The sequence below is a fragment of the Melanaphis sacchari genome, unplaced genomic scaffold (assembly GCF_002803265.2).
Source record: "Melanaphis sacchari strain LSU unplaced genomic scaffold, SCAv2.0 Contig0_pilon_pilon, whole genome shotgun sequence".
Taxonomy (NCBI): domain Eukaryota; kingdom Metazoa; phylum Arthropoda; class Insecta; order Hemiptera; family Aphididae; genus Melanaphis; species Melanaphis sacchari.
The window spans coordinates 10,284,619-10,305,331 of record NW_020270366.1 but is presented as its reverse complement, the minus strand read 5'-3'; the positions used below and the strand labels follow the sequence as shown (position 1 = coordinate 10,305,331).

Sequence of the window (20,713 nt, the reverse complement as noted above, 5' to 3'; positions counted from 1 at the left end):
ATAAAAATGTATAATTCGGAATATAATATGTACATCATATGTAAATCATATGCGCAACCAATATATATATATGTAATTATTAAAAGATTTCGTCACGTAGATTATTCGATTCACTTTTGACGTAGGCTTACACATTTTATGTCACGAACGTAGTAATATTAATATATGAATATAATAATCCGGTCGATATTGGCACGAAATTTTAAAATAAACAAACTCTTGTGGTTTTGATTTTTGTGCATAATGAGTTTTTAAGTAAACACTTTACGAGCGATTATATTAAAACAGAGTTTATTTTTGATCGTGTTTGTTTGCAAGTTTTTGTCGCAAAGCACTGATTGAAAATCATAATGGCGGTATAGTTTAACGGTGGTTAGATTAACTTTAACGTGGTTTTCACAGTTTATCATTGTGTTTGAATACAAGATATTCGCTTGCTGCGTCATTGAAAAAATAAAAATTGTTGACTTTATTGTAATAATATTATCTAGGTATATATTTATATGTATATATCCCGTTATATACTAAAATTACCGCATATAAACACTATAAATAAATAAAAAACGACCACCACGTGTACATAAAATTCTCCGAAATCATAAAATATCGTAATTTTTAAATTTTGTTTTTTTTTCTGTAAATATTTAACATTTAACTATCGTGTATTTGCATGCTAACTTTTGAAAATTGCATGATTTGAATTAAGCGTAAAAATCAAAAACCAAGCGAATGGTTATAGATGTTGAATCTTTATATTGCTTTGCCCATAAATATATTTCCAGTTAAAAACCATTAAAAAATCAGTGAAAATCGGAAAAAATATATTTATATGGAATGTAAATTTGTGTGATTGTGTGAACATTTATTTTTGTATATGATTTCCTGTTTTCTATATTTTTAATATATAAATAGTAATATCAAATTAAATGCTTAATATAATAGTAGTAGCAATTAAATTGAAATTAATTACTACGTCATACTAGTTAAATTAAATTATATATTTAGTTATTTATTTATTATTTTTTTTATTACAATTGGTGAATTTTGATTGAAATTTGAAGTGATATTCATAGAAAAATATTTCTATGTAGACTGCATTAATATAACACTAAATTGTCTCGTTAGCAGAAAGGATGTTGAATACGTTTTCTACTTCACTATCTTTAGTTATTTTTATGTATACTGTGACAAATGGTTAAAAATGTCAAGAGTTCACTAGTATGGAATTTAACAAAGTCTGACGCGCGTTTCAACGTCCCCGCGATAAAACGTCTGCCTCGAATGAGTGGATCACCGTCCGCCGTCGACATCCTCAGAAAATTTGTTACCCACATTTAGGGCTGGTAAATTATATTATTTTATTATTTTAATGGTCGAACGAGCGTGGTTGGCAGTTCGACGAAATCATCATTGCATAAATTTATATAAACGTATCCACCCAAAGTGCACCGGATATGTTTGACGATGATGCATATAATATTAATATCGTAATGATAGTGTCATATTATATTATCATATTCTGCACCGCCATCACATACAGCATTTGATTTTAATGTGTAGTCACTAGTAATAAGTGGAGATTTAGTCAAATTTTTGAAAGCGAGGGGGGAGGGCTTAATTTATTTTAAACAATGCTTAGACTAGCATAGACAAGGTAAATGAATTAAAATTAACACTACCATTCCCATACATTTTTAAATGTTTAGTACAATTTATCTTAAATATTATTTATTACATAATAAAACAATAATACATAACCATACAATAACATGTATATTTAATTAAAGACAATTTTAGAATATTTATAACTTTTTAATTTTTATCAAAGATGTTTAATAACATAAAATATTATTATTTTTGGGTTGAAATGAGTTGGGATAACAAGTGAAAATTTAATTAAATATTTTATTAATTTACTTAAAAGTGAAATGTTTCATTTTGATGTTTATACGATTAATGTTTTTGTTATTACAATAAAATAACAAAAAATGTTTGTGAAAGTATCGTCAGACATAAACAGGGAATTTTATAAAATATTATATAGTTGATAATTCCACTCTTTGACGAAAAATCAGAAACGAGCCCAGGTTTATTTTCATTGTTATTAGTAAACGATATTTAGTTATTATAGTATGGATATATTGAATTATTTATTTATTATATTACTTTAAATTCATGCAGATTATATTATGAATATGATTTGTAATTTATTAATATACAGTTACAAGCTATGAAAGACTGGACTGTTTGCTAATTACCCCATATAAATATATAAAGTTATATTGTATTCTGATATTTGAAACTTGCAAGCGTTAGATATACATACTATAATATATGATTTTGTCAAAAAATAAACAATCAGTGTCATAGTGATGAGATTATTTTATTATTGTAGACGATAATTTAAATTAAGTGAATTTAAAAAACAGCTTTACTACAAAACATTTTCGGTTGAAAACTTACAGGAATGTTTGTTCACTTCGTAGTTTCTCAATAATAAACCACTACAAAGTATACCAAATAAGTTTGAATTTCTTTATATTTCAAATCTAATCAATATAATTTAATAATAATAATATTATACATTTTTAAGTGTAATAAAATTCATTCTGATTAAAAAAAAGTAACAATAATAAAATGAATGAAATTATTTTTAAAAACTATCAGGTACTAAAGGTACTTTATTAAATCATGAAAATAAATTTATTTTTAGTTTCAAATAAAATAAAAGATGAGTTAGAACTCTTATTCAGGTTTAGTATTCTGAAACTAATTTGCAGTTAGATAGTTGTATCACATGTTGTTGTAAGTAGTATATTATTTTAATTATTATATAAAACGAATAAAACGAAAAAATAAAAAATAAAAAACACTTAATATTTTGAAAAAGTTGCAAAAATTAATTACTGTATACTTTACTAACCAATTTTATTTTATTATTTTGTTGTAATTTAAAAAATAATAATATTATAACTCTTGTTTTTTATGGTTTATTTATATATATCAAATAGTATTTGAAATATATTATTATATTTATAATAATTTGAAAATTTAATTTGCTGCATTTTAGTAAATCTAAATTGTTTTTGTATACCATGATGTATCACAGTTATAATAATAATACAGAGGGTTGTGAGAAAATTGTGGTGTGAAAATAATACAATTCATAGCACGGCGTATCAAATAGGCAATATAGGTACATGTTTTCTTTGTGTAGAACATCTAAAAATTATCATAATTTATAACCTTTTTGCGATATCTCATACAATGCAATACAATACAATATTATGTTGAGTGATACATTACATTTTTAAAATTACTTCTGTGTTATCTTTGATAAAGTTTGATAATAAAATATATTTTTTTAAATTTACATTTTCAGTGGATTGAAAGATTTTTAAGATTTTATAAAACAAATAAATTAGTAAATTGGAAGGACGAATCGTAAAATATCTCAAGATTTTCGAAATAATCTATATACATTATACTTATTTATTAAATACACATAGTTTGATAGTATATTGGTTGAAAAATTAATTTAATTTTCAAATCGTTTACGTCAACATTTATAATATCGATGACAAACTTAATTGTCTACATTATTTATCTAAAACATAGATAGGGGTAAATTTGCGTATATAAATATAAACGTGTAAGCTATTCTTGTGAACAGTTCAATGGAAGCTATTGTATATATAATATTTATCTAAATTAGGCACATTTGTAATATATCATAATAAATTATGAATACAAATACAAATAAATATAATTTGTTTTTTATGACAAGCATATTAATATTAAAATCTATTTGTCTTGAGATGTTCTAATATTTTTATATACACTTAACTTGATACTTTTTTGATGTGGGTATTGCAGTATGTCACGGGGATAAAAAAAAATTAAAAAATGAAAATAAATTCCTCATCTACCATGAGGAACGGAACCTGCAGGTATTAATATCGTTGGCCAAATCCTTTTCATTCGCATTTCTCCCGTTATCCATTAGCGCAGAATTATAAAAGTTGTGGCAGTGCATATAATAATATACCGGAGGTGGTGTCTCCGGATGGGCGCGGAACATAATACGTAGGGCAAAGTCAGGTCAAAATTAATTACATCTGTGCAAACGTATACGTTTAGTTTTTTTCATTTACAAATCGTTATTGCTTTCCATTTTTTCATTCGTGATGTCCGGTAATATTTCAATTCCGCGAAAATATGACAACGTGCATATATGGCACTAGCTATTATTAAAGTTATACTCCGTTTGTGTCTATTTGATATTATAATAACTTTTACTTATATTTTTTATTGTATTTTAAATGTGGACAAGCGGTCATGTTAAATAAATGAAGTGAACGAGAATAATTACGTTTTTGGTAGTATATTTTTTTATAATAATTATTATGTGGTTCCAAACTGTTGATAAATATGAAATATTCATTAGTATACACGCGCATACATTTATATATTTCAAATTTGATATATATGTATAATATATATTTATTTATATACACATACATAGACAAGCGCAAAGGGTTAAAATAAAGGGTTTGTTAAAGTCACGCGGAATGTCAATATAAGCTTTTACGAAAATGCGTTTTATATTTTTTGTGCATACTTTTATATTGTATATCATATATAGTGGCTGACAAGTATTTTCGCACTAACACGCTAACACGCGACGACAGCGATGACGATGATGACAAAAAACGTTGGTAGAGTAAGAGATTTTGATTTGTTTTGTTTCATTTCTTAACAAAATTTATCGTACCGTAATAAATAAATCGTGCACTGCCGTTTCTCCCGTTCGTCGTTTTAGCTTTAATGTTTTCCCACGAGTAACGCAAATCCGTCTGAAGAAAATCGAACCATCGGATTTATTCATGAAAAGCTACACATACACACACACACACACACACGCATGACGCATATACACAGAGTGATACGTGTGTCAAATGTTATAAAAAAAATATTATAATTCTCAGGCACGGCTGAATCAAGAGCATGTTTGCAACGATTTTCAACATGTGATGTAGTTTTTAATTTATTTATTTACTCAAGTCTCGACATTTATAAATGTGTACAATAATTTATATAACTCGTGACAAATTACATAATTTTCAGGTTTGCTCATAACGACATTATTATATAATTCTTATGTTATACTGTTCACCTAGGATCGTAAATTATACAAATTAAGACGCAAAAACGTCAACGATTGATTTCACTATAGCTCTCTTTAGTTCTCGTCTCGTGATCCGTTCCGATTTTCGGCTGAGCATTATTATATCGACTTTAATTATTTTAATATATTGTATAATATTATATAACAGGCAAGTAATCTAATGATCTTCATCGCCGCCCTTCGAACGGTAATTTAATATCTCCGCAATGCATAAATACTCGCTTAATACTCTACACTGAATATTCTTACAATTGTGTTGGTGTCTATAAGCGTGACGATGGCATCTGCAGTTCTTCAGAGCGATATATCATATTTAATTGACGTTATACGTCTCGATTCTGAGTGTTATTTTTCCAGAATTAAAAAAAAATTCCCTTTATTTAAATTCAACTTTAATAATAATATACGTATCATATACGTCGAAATACATCAATATATTTGAATTCAACGCGATTAAACTGCGAAGAACTTTTTGGAAAATGTTTGTGGAAAAACTTTCAACTAAATTACGTCACATATATACGTGTTATTATAATGTTGTGTATTACTAAGATGCTCTAATCAATCAGTTCAACCGAAAAAGTTCTTACCGCGTTAAACGAACTTAGTTCACAGGTGTTACGGGTACGCACATTTAAATATATTCATCGTAAAAATCCTTCAAAAAAATTGAATATATCGTATTAAACGTTTCTTGGGCTCAGTGCATTGACCAATAGTAATATTAATATTTTGATATGCAATGAATATAGTATTTTATTATTTTTATCATATTGTAGTATCAAAATAAACTATATATAATTACTACAGATTAATATAATACAATATAGTTATATTATATTATAATATTGTAGAAATCGCTTACGAGTTTCAAAGGCTAGATAATCGCTCTCGTTGTTGTAATCGGTAGGTCGTAATAAGCGGTTAGAACGAGCGCTTGTTGTAACCGGTTAAAAAATGAGTGTTCGGTTGTAATAGTAAGTGATAAATATAAAAAAAAGATGTTTTTAATTTACTTATAATAGGTAATATCGATTAATACTGTGTTTCTAACTAGTTAAAAAATATATTGTTGAAAAAATTATGTTTATATGTAAATAATACCAAAGTAAGTAATACATATAATTAAATTAAATATATAATGAGTAGGTTGTCCTATAATTGTTCATATGAAATAGGAAAAATGTCTGGAACAATGTCTGTTTGTATTAACCGAAAATTTGTTCTATAATTCGATTTATTTACTCGTTAAATCTGAAACTTAGTGTTTTTCTTGTTGTAAGTAGTATTTTATTTGAAGCAATGCTGGTTGTAGTGTTTTTTGCTGCATATAATATTATCTTTTAGATTACAAAAATGTGAATCATAAAAATCCAAATTTATGCAAATTTTTAATTATGATAAATAGTGCTCTTTATTAATATTAAAAATTCTTGGTAAATCAATACCCATTAAAATAAAACAAAAATAGTTTTGTTAACAACAGTAGCCCAATATTATAAAATACTTTATTATTATTATCATTTTTAATAATAAAAAAAAGTTAATTTTATACTATGCTCTCATATGATAAAATACAACAAAAATTTTTTGTATATACATGATTAACCAAGCATGCTCACATTATTTACTCAAATTATAATTATTGACATTTTTAAATATACTTTAAAATTTATTTGGTACTTTAATTTATTTTTGAGATAAATCTTTTGTGTTATCCAAGGATAGTTTTCTGGTGATATAAACTTTTTTTTTTAATAAGAACTCCCTTTTTATTGTAAATTACTTAGTAGATAACTAACTTTTTTGGAAATTTTGATGTATCTAATTGAAATGTTCATACAGTTAGTTTTTTCAATTGTTGTTATTAAAATGATTATACTAAAGATAATAAGCCTAAAAAAATGGTTTTACAAAAATAAAAATAGATGTAATATTTAATCTAGAGTTTATTGTTTATACTACTCGAAAATATTTAAAAAAATAATATAGTCATCATAGCTATTTGACTCACTCATTCTCTAATTCATATTTTCCAAACCCATAATCGTAACCCTATTATCCTCAGTGTATAAAATTTAATAACTCAAATCACAAATGCTTGTTTTTAGGTATTGATTATTTTCAGACAATTTTCTGATAAATAATTTATACTATTTAAGAGGGGGTAGAAAACTCATTTGAAAATTAAAAGTTTGTATCTTTGCAGGACACATCTTGAGGATTTTAAAATATGGTCTGAGTATTTAAAAGTTAAAAAATCAAACTACGAATAATTTTATTATTGAAAAAAAATGATATATAATAAAATTATAAATAAATTTAATTCAAGGACTAAACGATTTTACCAATAAAATAGGATTATTTATTATTAAACTTATTATTTAAAAGTGAAAAATTATTTGAATCTTAAAATTGTGGCGTAAACTAACATATTTATTAATAAAATATATATAAGACACTACAAAAATTACTGTATTTAACTATTTTTTCTTTATAAATATATAAGGAAATTGATTCTATAAAATAAATTGAAAATTTACATCAGACATTATATTAATTTTAAATTTAAGTTTGTCTTAAATTATCAATACACATACGTGTATGGAACGTTCATTTTATCAGTCAATTAAGTATTCATTTGTTTAGAAATGCATTTTAAGAAACTTTTAGAACATTTGTTTGTTTAATTATTATTTGTCTGAATAACTTAATGTTCAGATTTAATTTTGAACGTCCATTTACAGTCAAACGTGTTTAAATTCAAACTATAAACGAATAGATAAAATTTACCATGTCTCAAACAAATTCTGTAATATTGTGAACTTTTAACTTGCCCGCTCCATAAACGAACATAGAGAAATGTGTTTAGTTTATTAACGTAAAGAACAAATAAATAAACTTGTTAAAACTTCTTACATATAATTTCTATAAATGGTACATTAAAAAAAAAAAAGCCAACGATTACATAAATATTTAATAATTATTCCTTAGTTTAATAATTGGTCTTGCTAAATAAAATCAATAATCTACAAAATATTTAAATAAATAATTAATACGATTTATTTTATTTTTAGTACAGATATATATATTTTTTTATTTCTTTTAATACAAGTCGTTTAGTAATTATAATTTTTAGTGACGCAACATTTATAAACAATAATTGTCAATGATTTATTTATACGCATAATCTTTTCTAAAAGAATACAATATATTAAAATATGTGTTCTGGTAGTATTTAACTATCATTATATAACAACTAATATTAAAATTATTTTTTGACCAGTTTTATTATTATTATTGTTGTTATCATATTCCAGATGGTCTTATTATTATTATTTTTTTTTTACTATAGAGTTCTTAGTTGGTGACTATGGCAAGTTTACCGTGACAATAAAAACACAAATATATATTCATATTATATAATAAAATCAGCTTCCGATATAAAAATAATAATTTTGTTTTTATGATAATATTGAAATTAGTATTAAGAATAGAAAAGGGGTTGAGAGAAACATTGATAGATTTAAAATAACTGAATAAAATTAGACGTTTGGAAAGTATTAAAGGGTAGTTGAAAAGTAACTGTGTGAGATTGCAAACGCCTTTAGTTATGTGTAAAGTACAGAAAAGAGAATAATTTAACAGCATTTATAGGGGTAATTGGTAGTAGCGAATGGTCCATGTAGAATTAATTGAATTAATCGATAGTAGATTTGGGTAAATGTAAGTTATTGAACCAAGTTTTTTTTTATTAATAGAATATGATATACATTAGTTTTATATTTGGATGTTAAGTTGGTTGGTAAGTTTGTTCAGTTGTTTTAATTGTTTTAACAGAGGTTTGGTTATGCGATGACGTAAAATTGGAGTAAAATAAAATCAAGATAATTCAGTAAAGGGGGTAAAATTCTTTTAGGTTCTGATATGACTAGAAACTCAGAATAGTTTAATTAGGTAATTTGACTGATTAAGGTAATTAATAAATTATAGAATTATTTTTAAAAGTTCATATTGTATTTGTATAATAATAATAATTATTACAATATTATATAATATACCAGCCGGTGGTGACCTATGTAATTTGTTACTTAGTTTTGAAATAGAATATGGTACCTATGGTAAAAAATTTATCGTTGAACATAAGACTATAGTTCACCGTGTTAGCAGTCAATTTTGTATAAGAATACGTGAAAACGATAACCAAGTATCTAGTTCTTTATTTGAGGCATACTAACATCCAAACAAAAAAATTGATCTAATGTGGACTCAGACCAATGCTATAGTGATCACTCGTAACCAGTTTTTATTTTTTTATCTGCGTTAATTAAAATGTTCATATTTTTATATTATATTTGTACTAAACATGCTAGTATATTTAAAATATAATAATAATGCTATATTATTGCTCTTTTTACGTTCTATCAATTATAATCCACAATCAAATATCAAAACTCTAAGGATGTACGAGTTCCGGCACTGAATAACAAACTATATCAAATCTTAAGTATTTAGATTGTTATTAAATATCTGCAACGGAGATAGAATTTCGGTTTAATATCAACCGACAATACTTTATAATAAATAATAAGTATAATGGAAAGGAAAAAGAATTATGGATTATAAGTGATACAACCATGCCTGTAGCTATACTATAAGTATACCCGCGGTTTTTCAGTTTATCAGCTTTAACAATACAAAGGTTATTCTAATGAATATTTACGTTTGAATAGTTTTAAGCATTATGCATGTAACAATTTAAATATTTTAATAGACTTTTATTTAAAAATGGTTCAGAAAATTAATTTCCATGAATTAAAATACGTTCAAAGAACGGAGTTTTTTTTTAAAGGTCTATAGATAAATCTGGAAACTTAGGCCCTTTATATCCTTCCTAGGTAGTACATCCATGTGTTTTGAAATAGCATACATTAATAGATTCAATATAATTTCTATTAAAGTTATTTTAGCTTAAATACAATAATGTAAATAATTGCAGCGTTGCTATGAATTTGAAAATATTTTACCATCATGTTTATTTCCGGTTTGTTTAAATGAAAAATAAATACTAAATTAAATTATTCTAAAATTAAACATAAGTAATTTTGACAATTTGAGAAGAAGAATGATAATAAAAAAAATAATTGAACCTGTTTTTCAAGGAATTTAAATATTTTTAAATAATATACTACATAATAATAATAAACATTAAAAGATAACAAAAAAAGCTTTATAACAATATGTTATAGAGCATTAAAAAAAAAGTAACCACATATTTTTTTAAATTATTATTTTGTTGTATTACATACATATTATACACATTGCCGGTACTTGATGGTCGGGTCATTTTATTTATACAAAAGTAACTTAAACGTGTACGCTTTGAAGTGAAATAAAAACATTTTTATTAAACTTGCAACATCATCGATGAAAAAAAAAATCCGATATTGACTAACATTTAATTTTTATTATTTAGATATCAAACTTATACTTGATAATACGATAATAATTACTAACATATTATGTGTTATAATAAAATAGAAACTCAATATCTGATATAAAATTATTATTATTTTAAAATAATATAACTGCATCTAACGTTGATTCCTGTATTAGACGTTATTATATCTAATGTTGTAGTTATGATTATTGTTTATATTGATTTTAAATTCTCACATTAAGCGATTTACGCACGACCTGAAATTTTCGATACTATACAAATCACTGTGATCATTGTTAGAAATTTTATATTACCATCTAAATTTGTTTTTACAAATACTATAGTCAGATCAATTGTTTCTACAAAAGTAATAAATTATAGATTACTCATCGTTTTATAAAAAAAATCACTATACTCGTATAATATATTTATATACCTATAATAGAAGTATCAGTTTGCCAAAACAACGTAATCCTACTAGTAACGAGTGACATATATACCTATTAAAGATTAGATAATAATAAATAATATACAGTACACAGTATATACTATATACAGTATACACACATAATACATAAAATTTCTGTTTATAAAGGCACGCGTTATTTATTTTTTCTCAATTATTAATCACTTTGATACTATTTTATGTCAGCTCTATACAATATTCATCAATCTTCATTCAAACGATTTGTTCCCATTTTGTTCCCACTCGCATCGTACGTAAAATATCGTCGAACACATATCCTTCTCGTTTTAATAATAATAATAATAAAAAAAGTTTTCTTTTCATCACGTACCTATCGTTAGGTTTTTTTTTTTTATCATAGTGACGGCGGCAGACGACTCCTCTATTACTAACAGACTACCATTATTCTCTATTTCACCCGGGTGCATAATATAATGAGTGATACGTTATCATAATCAAAGGTTTTATATTTTCACGATTTCAATGTATATACATCTAAAATAATATTTGACTGAGTATCCGGGTAGTACATACTATGTATAGTCATTTATTAGTGTGATTTATTATCATCACACGTGCGGACAACAACTAACGAGTCTCCAATCGCATTACTACTGCAGCGGGTAGTAAATACTGATTTTTTTCTTCTCCAAAATGTATTCCTGTCTATTTATTTATTTTTTATACTGATCGATATTTATAAATAAATTATATTACGTGTTAAGTAAAAATGAAAAAACGCGATTTGCTCAACAAGTTGATACATTCAATTATTTAGAGTTTAAGATAACTTCTTCTTGAGAATACAGTTAATGAGCTATATTACTTGCACTTAATAATTAGATCATAGTTTTATAGTATCTTATTGAGTTAAAAAATCAGAATTTATTCTTTTACAGTGTTTAAGAATAAAAAAAAAACCATTAGTTCAATTTTCAATTATTTATTTTTTTACGAAAAATACTTATTTAATGAATTATTTGAAATATGTATAAAATATGTTTATGAGCCGAATTTACGTTAATTTATGATCGTGACGGGAATCATTTAATCAAAAGTTGTGTATTCAAGTTTAACTGCTCCACTCTAAACATGTTATTAGTAGGTAACTGAAAGCAGTGTGGTAAGTTGTTCAGGGGAGAGGAAATATAGAAAAAGCCTCAGGGAATTGGTAGTTTACAATTAACAAGAGCCGCCAAACGTCAAACGATTATTTCATATCAATCTTAATTATTATTAATAAGTTATAAACATCAGTGGCCATAGAGAATACACGGAAATGAGTATTTGAATTATAATTTATATAAAAAATATCAAATTAAAATTGTAGGTTTTTTTTTTTTTTGCTTGACATTAAAACAATACAATAGTCTGTTGATAAAGTAAGTAAATATAATGATGATAAAATTTAATTTTTCTGAAAATAAATATTTTGAAATGTAGGTTATGCGAGTTTATCGAAGAATTTTATTACAAATACCTGATATTTGATGTTATTCATATTTAACCGATTTAACCGAATTGTTGTTTTGTATACATAACAGAAAGTTAAAAACGTTTGTGTATGGTATATTGAAGATATTAATAGTCATATTATTTAAGGTTAATATTTTAATAATATCGAAATTGATTTTAAACTATTTTCAAAATTTTTATTTAAAATAATTTTACTTTTCATTTTTATTTAATTAGTTTTCATGGATAATTACTTATACGTAGAAATAAAGAAGGTATATAAATAAATAATGTTGAATGAAAATTTATCTTATGTGATTTTAACTTCTAAATGTATTTAATAATTAATAAAACATTACAAAATCTAAACTGTAAATAGATTATATTGTATACAATAATGTATTATAATTTTAGGGTAACAAAGCGCTAAAATAAATTGCCAAGTGGTCGTTTACAAAAATGTGATTGGTATAAAATTAGTTGCAGCTGGAATAAACCGGATTTTTTAATTAATAATATACGTATTACAATATATTAATAAAAATAAACGTACATGTATCATATTTTTCAAATTCCAAAAATGTTAACAATTTTCATTCTCATTAATAATATATTATTTATGCCATTTATGGGACTCCTTTTCTTAATATTTCACGGTATATTTTACCATTTTGATTGTGGTCAGTGAACTTCCTAATAAATGGCTGTAGATATTTGTTGAATGAACGGGGTAATCCTAAAAGCAGTGTATTGTATCGATAATTGAGGTCGTATAAAAGTTAGTTTTTCACTGTTTTAAGAAGTTAATTACTTATATTTTATACAATCTTTTTTTTTGTGTGTGTTTGTAACTGCGAAATAAATAGTTAACTTATGTTTATAATAATTTAAGTTAATATAATCCGTTTAACAAACCCATTAATTTCAAACAATATTTTTTAATTCAATATTAATGTTCATCAACATACATAGATGTATTTGACTAAAATTATATAAAACACAAAATATTCTTTTCACGACCATCCAAAACATAATTAAAGTTTTTTTGTCTTAATATTGTATGAACGTGTACTAAATCATAACTAACTTACGTCTTTTTTTTTTTTGCATTGTGATAACTATTCTGAAAACTCGTACAATTAGTTATCAAAATTATAAGAAAAAAAGAGTAGTCTTTTCTTATATTATTATTTCTAATTTTACACCATCGTGAGTTCTAATAATAATCAGAATTTTATTCTAGAGAAAGATATTCGTCATTATTGTAATTATTATTATTATTTTTTTTTTAAATAAATGTGTATATATAAATTATTGTCATCGTGAACAATGTGTCTATTTACAGTCGACGCGTTTTTTCTCTGACAGTAATTACTGACGATTTAAACAGAAAAAAAAATGCTCAGTATTAATATTAATAAATTAAAAGTCTAATAAATAAGTTGTTAAGGATTTGTGTCAGAAGGTGTTCAAAAAACTTTAATATCACAGAATTGAATAGGGCATTGTAATACTGTAGTGTTGATACCTGATTAAATATAGTATAAATACGAAGGTTATATATTTATTCCGAAAAAACCACGACTAGCGTTGTATAACGATGTGTTTATCTAGTGTTTTTTAATTAAAAAAAAAAATGTAAAATTTTACGAATAGATTAATTTCAAAGATAATTTCAATAACGCATATTATAAGTATTGTATATACTAAAATATAATAATTATAGTAGATGTTATGAGTTTGGTGTTACTCAAGAAAGTATTGATTATAAATTAAATTAAATTATTCTCGGAAAAAAAAAGAAAAAAAAACAGAAGTTTAATCAACAAATTAATATCAAAGTAGCGTATATAAGTATAATTTTAGGTACCTAACGAAAATGTTCAACAGATTTTAAGAAGAAAAAATAAATGTAATATGGTCGAAATACATGATATCGGTGAAGCTAAAACGTACTGGGAGGTGGTTTTATCATTCGAAACGTCATGGTCGTCTTCGAACAATCGCGCGATACGGATCGTTTAAGTTTAGCAACCACAAAACTGTTATTGTTAATATAAATCTTGGAAACAACATTGTGTAATACGTGCACGGAAAACTTAACTGTGTAGCAATATTGTACGTCTCGTACCGGCACCGCGCGAAGTTCTGCGTTATTAGGTACGCGTTATCGTCGTCAACGCCATACCGAAAAATCAGTTCGCCTTGCAAGGTTAAATAGCCGTGACGAGTATATTATCGCGGTCTGTGAGTATAAATTCATAGTTAAAGAGTCTTAACTATTAAAACACGTTTATCTGTTTATCTGTCATTAAATTTTGTTTTTTTTTTTTTTTAGCTTAAAATAAAAACCTTTACAAACGAAATTTGAATACATAAAAAAAAATTGAAACTTGACAGTAATGTATATATATACGATAACGATGAGATAGCGTAAACTTTGATAGCCTAGACTTGGCCACGTCAAAAATATAACAACTTGTTTTAATTTTCTCAATTCCATGACTATATAGGAAAAAAAATGTTGTAGAAATGTGGCTGTCGAATAATAGTCTCACCTAACTGTGACTATAGGTTGCCTTACTATACACTATATTATACTTATACACATATCATTATATTTAATAAAAATGCAATATACATGCGTTAAAAATTTTTTTTTCAATAAGAATATTTTATTTTCATACATTTTAATTTTATTTGAATGTATTATTTATTTTTTATGTTTATATTTGTGGGGATACGCAGATTCAAATACTCGTCTGACGAGCCGCCACTGTAGTGTGCACACGCTTCTTGAAAACAGACGGATAATACAATGAGTGGTATACTGTCTTTTTCCTTATCATGATTTGTTTCTTAGTAGTAATACAAATTGCGAGTCGTCGGAGAATACATATATAAAAAAAAAGAAATAACAAACGAAGGTAATAATTATTCTCTCGACGAAAATCTGGTACAGCGACAATTTGAAAAACCTAATGGATTACAATATGGTATGCGAGTAATGCAATAAAAATAAAAAACAGATAGAACCAACTGTGATGTTAATGAGTACAATCTTTGGTAGGCAAACAAAATTCGTTTAGAGACGACTACCGTAACAAAAAAACAATTTTGGACGGATCATGGCAAAAAAGATTTAGTCGACTACTAAGCTTGATTAATTTTTGACTTCGATTATTTATTTTATTTTTTTAAATTTTATTTAACTATAAGTTTTTACAGACTACAATGAACGAATGTGTCGGTAAGTATTAAAAAGTTGTTATAATATAATATTGATAGGTACTCCATAATATAGTAGTTTTCGTTATCATTCTGACCGACAAATAGCTTATGAGAACACATTGTACTCGGTCAGTGTATTCAACCTGGTCTAATATTATAATATAATAATATAACATCAATCTATCATATATACATGTTCTGTATAATATTTATTATTATTAAAGATTACGTTTTATGGAAATATGCGCTGGTTTATTCGCATGCTGTTTTTATCCAAAATGTATACACTTTTGTCGGAAAGTCCCTTATACTTAGAATACGTTAGGATAGCTTAAACATTTTGAATATCTGGCGTATACCGCATAATATACTATGAACAACACACGTATATAAATAACTGGGGTGCCACGCATGCCGTTCAATGGATTCCGTTGAATAGTAATTTTCTGAAAGCTTTTCGTTAAAGTTATAAGTGATGCTAAGATGTTTTTGTAAGAACGTATAGTTTTTGTAAGAATAAAACGCTAATTAATTTAATTTAAGGTCGTCATGCATTTGATTTTGTTTTCGTATTTGAGGTTATTATATATGTTAATATATCAACCATGCTCATTTGCATTGTTTCCTTTAATAAACAATTTATTCAAATTTTGTTATTATAAATTTTAAGTATACTCAAGGACCATATATTTTCAAATATGCAGATTTTTATATAATTTAATTATTATCACGCGGCGATATTAATTTTGTTTTTCAAATAAAAATTGTCTTTTTTTCTCTCTAAATTATTAAACTGATGACTGTTTAAAATCGTTTATATATCTTAATCAAAATTTGAACTAGAAGTTTTTAAATTATTCAAATTTATGTACGTACTAAAGATAATAATTTTTTTTTTTTATTTATTTAAACTTACAATGTGTCAACATATTACATGTTATAACAAGGTATTATTTATATAATAATGATACGGTTAACAGAAAATAATAGTGATGTTGTTGTGGAATGAAGAATAATGGGAGATAAAATATTATATAAATATAAATATAATTTTTAATTATTAAATTTAATTTTAATATGAATTGTCTGGTTGATAAGATTACAGAATGCTATTAGTTGTGAGTGTTTTTAAGACTGATGAAGGAAGGGAGATAACGGGAGTAATTAGTGAGTTTAAATTTGAAATAAAACTTGAGAGATTGTCGGTGATTTTGAGTTCCGCGTGTAAATTTTGATGATTTTTGGTGGCTTCAGCGTAAGATTTGATTTTTTGATAGGCGTTGGAATCAGATCCTTTGGTTGAATGAACGGTTTTTTTGTAGGCAGCTTTATAGACTGGGCATCCTTTGAAGTTAGCAGTATGTTCCTTAGTGCAAAGTGCACATTTGGCAGGACTATGTCGATCTTTAAAACACTCTTTTGTAAGGTGGTTTTTACCACATTTAACGCATTTAGGTTCGTGACAACAGTTATTTCGCGTGTGTCCGTAGGATTGAAAATTATGACATTGTGGTGGGCCACGTCTTTTTTTATGTGGTTTCTCAATCAATACTTTAGTATTGAGTAGAGACTTGATGTCTAGGATGTCTTTATTATTGTCTTGTGTTAGGATATCCACAAAGAATAAAGGTAGGGGACATTTGTTTTTATTTTTGGCGTTGTATATGTGTTTGACTGAGTGTCTCAACTCAGCCAAGGTACTGACAATGTCATTACTTAGGGTGGAAAAGTGCAGGTTTCTAATAACAACCCTGTATGTGCGAAGGTGGCGGGGGGTGTATGAATGAAAGCTAACATTAGTTTCGTGTAAGTGGTCTATGATTTTGTTGAAGTTTGTGCGACCAGTTGGTTGCACGATAAGGTGTGACGGCGTCAACCTACAGGTAAAGCCATTTGGATTAGTGATGTTTGTTAGGAGCTTATTGAAAGCGGAGTAGTTGACAATATTTTTGATATAGATAGGTGGAGCTGGAGGCCCCATGTCTCGTTCAGTGTGAAGCTGGTTCACAGGATTATCCTTGAGGTTGGTTGAAGACAAAGTAGGAGCTATGTCATCGGTGTCATCAGTAGAGAGTAGGGCATAACGATTTGGTGAAGCATAGACTTTGGATTTTTTGTCATTTTGATTTGGTGAAGTTGACGAGATTGACAAATTTCGTTTTGTGGTTTTTGGTGTATGCGGTGAAGCGGAATAGGCTTTTTGTATGTTGTTCATATTAAATTGTTTTTATAATATTATATAATTGGAACTGATAGTTAATAATGACCGTAATAAATTACTAATGAGCGCGCGCGGCGATAACGGAGTGTATACGATATAAGATGCAGCGTACGTGTATTCATGATGAACGCCACGGCCGAACTAGATAATAAGTTAGGCTATAATGATTTCAAAATCTTAATAATTGATATCACATAAACCATCAAGAAGTATTAATATATTATAATTTAAAAAAAAATTGTTTCACTATATTATTTATTTTTATTTTTTTAATTACTTTTAATGATTATTATTCTTAATATGTAATACATATTAATAATTCAAAAGTTATTCTATCGAAAATTTATTTAGATATATAAAAATGTCCAAATAAATCATCTGATTAACAATTTATATTATAAAAGGTATAATTGTTCACATCGGGATACGGACATCCGACCGAATCTAAACGGCCGACGGCTATATAAACCGACAGTCAGATAGCCGAAAGTATTTTAGCCAACGAGGTCAAAAGGCCGACACCACGAAAAGTCGACACTAAAATAAATTAAGTATAAACTATAAATTTTCAATTTGATAACGTAGTGTTGTCTTTTGTTGTCATAATTTAAGGATACCTAATACCTATAGCCTGTAAATATTTAACTATACGTATAACATAATTATCAATAATAATTTATTAGTATTTTTTATTTTTATGTATAAATATTAAATTTTTTCAATTTTTAAAATATATTAGGAATATAAAATGTAGTTATAATTATTAATAATACACTATATTTTATTTTTAAGAATAAGTTTCACTTATATATATATATATGTGTGTGTGTGTGCATAATTTACCTATCTCAACATAAAACTACTTAATTTCGGCCTAATGCGTGTCGGCCTATAAATTTGTCGGCCTATTGCGTGTTAGCCAAATGTCTGTCGGCCAAATGTTTGTCAGCCGATTGTACCACACCCGTTCACATCACAGGACACGCCTTAAATAGTATAAAAATTAAAATATTTTAAAATAGATTCTTAAGTAAAATTAAAAATTCCAAAAAAAAAAAAAAACAAACAAAATTTGAATAAACTATAATAATTAAAGGAAAACAGGAGTGAGCATGCTTGGTTAACCACTCCGTACATAATATAGTATAACAAATATAATATTTGTTTTATTTTCCCTTGGGCACTTTAGATTGTGTGTAACGAGGTAAGAATATGGATTAATTTATCGACGAAGTATTCTATAGACTATAGAAGACAGCTCATTATATTATATGAAGTGATGCGATTTACAGCTATTGTTATGCCAATTTCTTTAGCATAACTGCAATTGAAATCGCTTGTAAATGAAAATAATATAAGCAAACCAAGATTCAATGTAAGATAATGAAAAATTACGTTTAAAACGTCATTAAATGCAATAATAATAATATAGTAATAAGGAATATAGTGGACAATTGTCTCGGGTGAAGTTGTAAAATCAAGTGTAACTTATTAAATTCGTATAGCCGTTCGGTGGTAGTGGTCGTCGAAATGTGTTTAACCTACTTTCGTACATCGAATAACAATCGACGTTTGCTAATAACGTTAGTCATGTTTAAATTTAGAATACGATGTAAAACAATAAACATTTGTATGTATTGTTATGTGGAACTCCGTCTATTTATTACCAAAAATCACTGACAACATTGCTGATGAAGTAACTAATTTAATAAAAAATTGGTAGTCCTGTTTTAATTTGGAGGTTGGTAAATAACTCATTTTTCAAATAAATTTATGAAAATTGTTAATTATTTTGTGATAACAAATAAATAAAAAATAAACTCCTCTCAACAAATTAAAATAACTTATTTTTTAATGAATTTAATTTTTTTAATTTTTTTTGAATTATTTCATAATGAATATTAAAAACGGTACCTAATTGAGGTTAAATTTTAGTGGAATTTAAGTACTAACACCAGTGTATTAAGGTTATATTAACAGTTTGAATTTAAAATTAATAGGAATACACGTTATTTGTTCAAACTGCAAAAATATTATTATATTTTATGCACACAACAACGTTTTCAAAACATTTAGATTAATTTTATCCTAATGCCTATTTATAATTTAAACCGTATTAATATTAGCAAAATAAATTACCATAATAATTAATAGCATTAAATGTATATGATTATAGGCTGTCAGACAATCTCTGCTCAAAACTGATTTCGTAAGCAATGATTTATCATCAAATCCAAATTTAACACATTCCATAATGGATCTATAATAGTGACCTGTACAGTGATTAAGACACTCGACTCATACTGTACACCAGAAGTTACCTACTTTCCTCTTTAATGTTTTTTACTCGACTTGTAGATTTCAGTCAGGTGATACTGCATGCAATACGTTGTATAAATTTTGATTTTAGACATCGGAAACACGAGTGTTAGCCGCTAAATAGAAATAGTTCCGTGCGTATAATGTTGAAACGACAAAAAGTCGATAAACGGCCCTTTGCAGAACGTGTCCCACATTTTTGTCTTAACCATTTTACTTCTCTAACCAACATCACTTATTGTTCGTTTAATTTAGTCGTTATTATAATAATATAACATAATATTAAATAATATTACCATGAGCAAAACATGTTACGCGTAGTATCGTTTTCATGGAAGTTGTGCCCTCCAGTGCAATTAAACTTCATGCTGGTATTCAAACACTTGCATAGTT

General features: G+C 26.1%; 1 protein-coding gene across 4 annotated transcripts in view; it reads right to left on the bottom strand.

Annotated features, from left to right (window-relative positions):
• LOC112596539 (potassium voltage-gated channel subfamily KQT member 1) overlaps positions 1 to 20,713 on the bottom strand; it is a 246,064-nt gene that overhangs the window by 35,531 nt on the left and 189,820 nt on the right. The window lies entirely within an intron of this gene.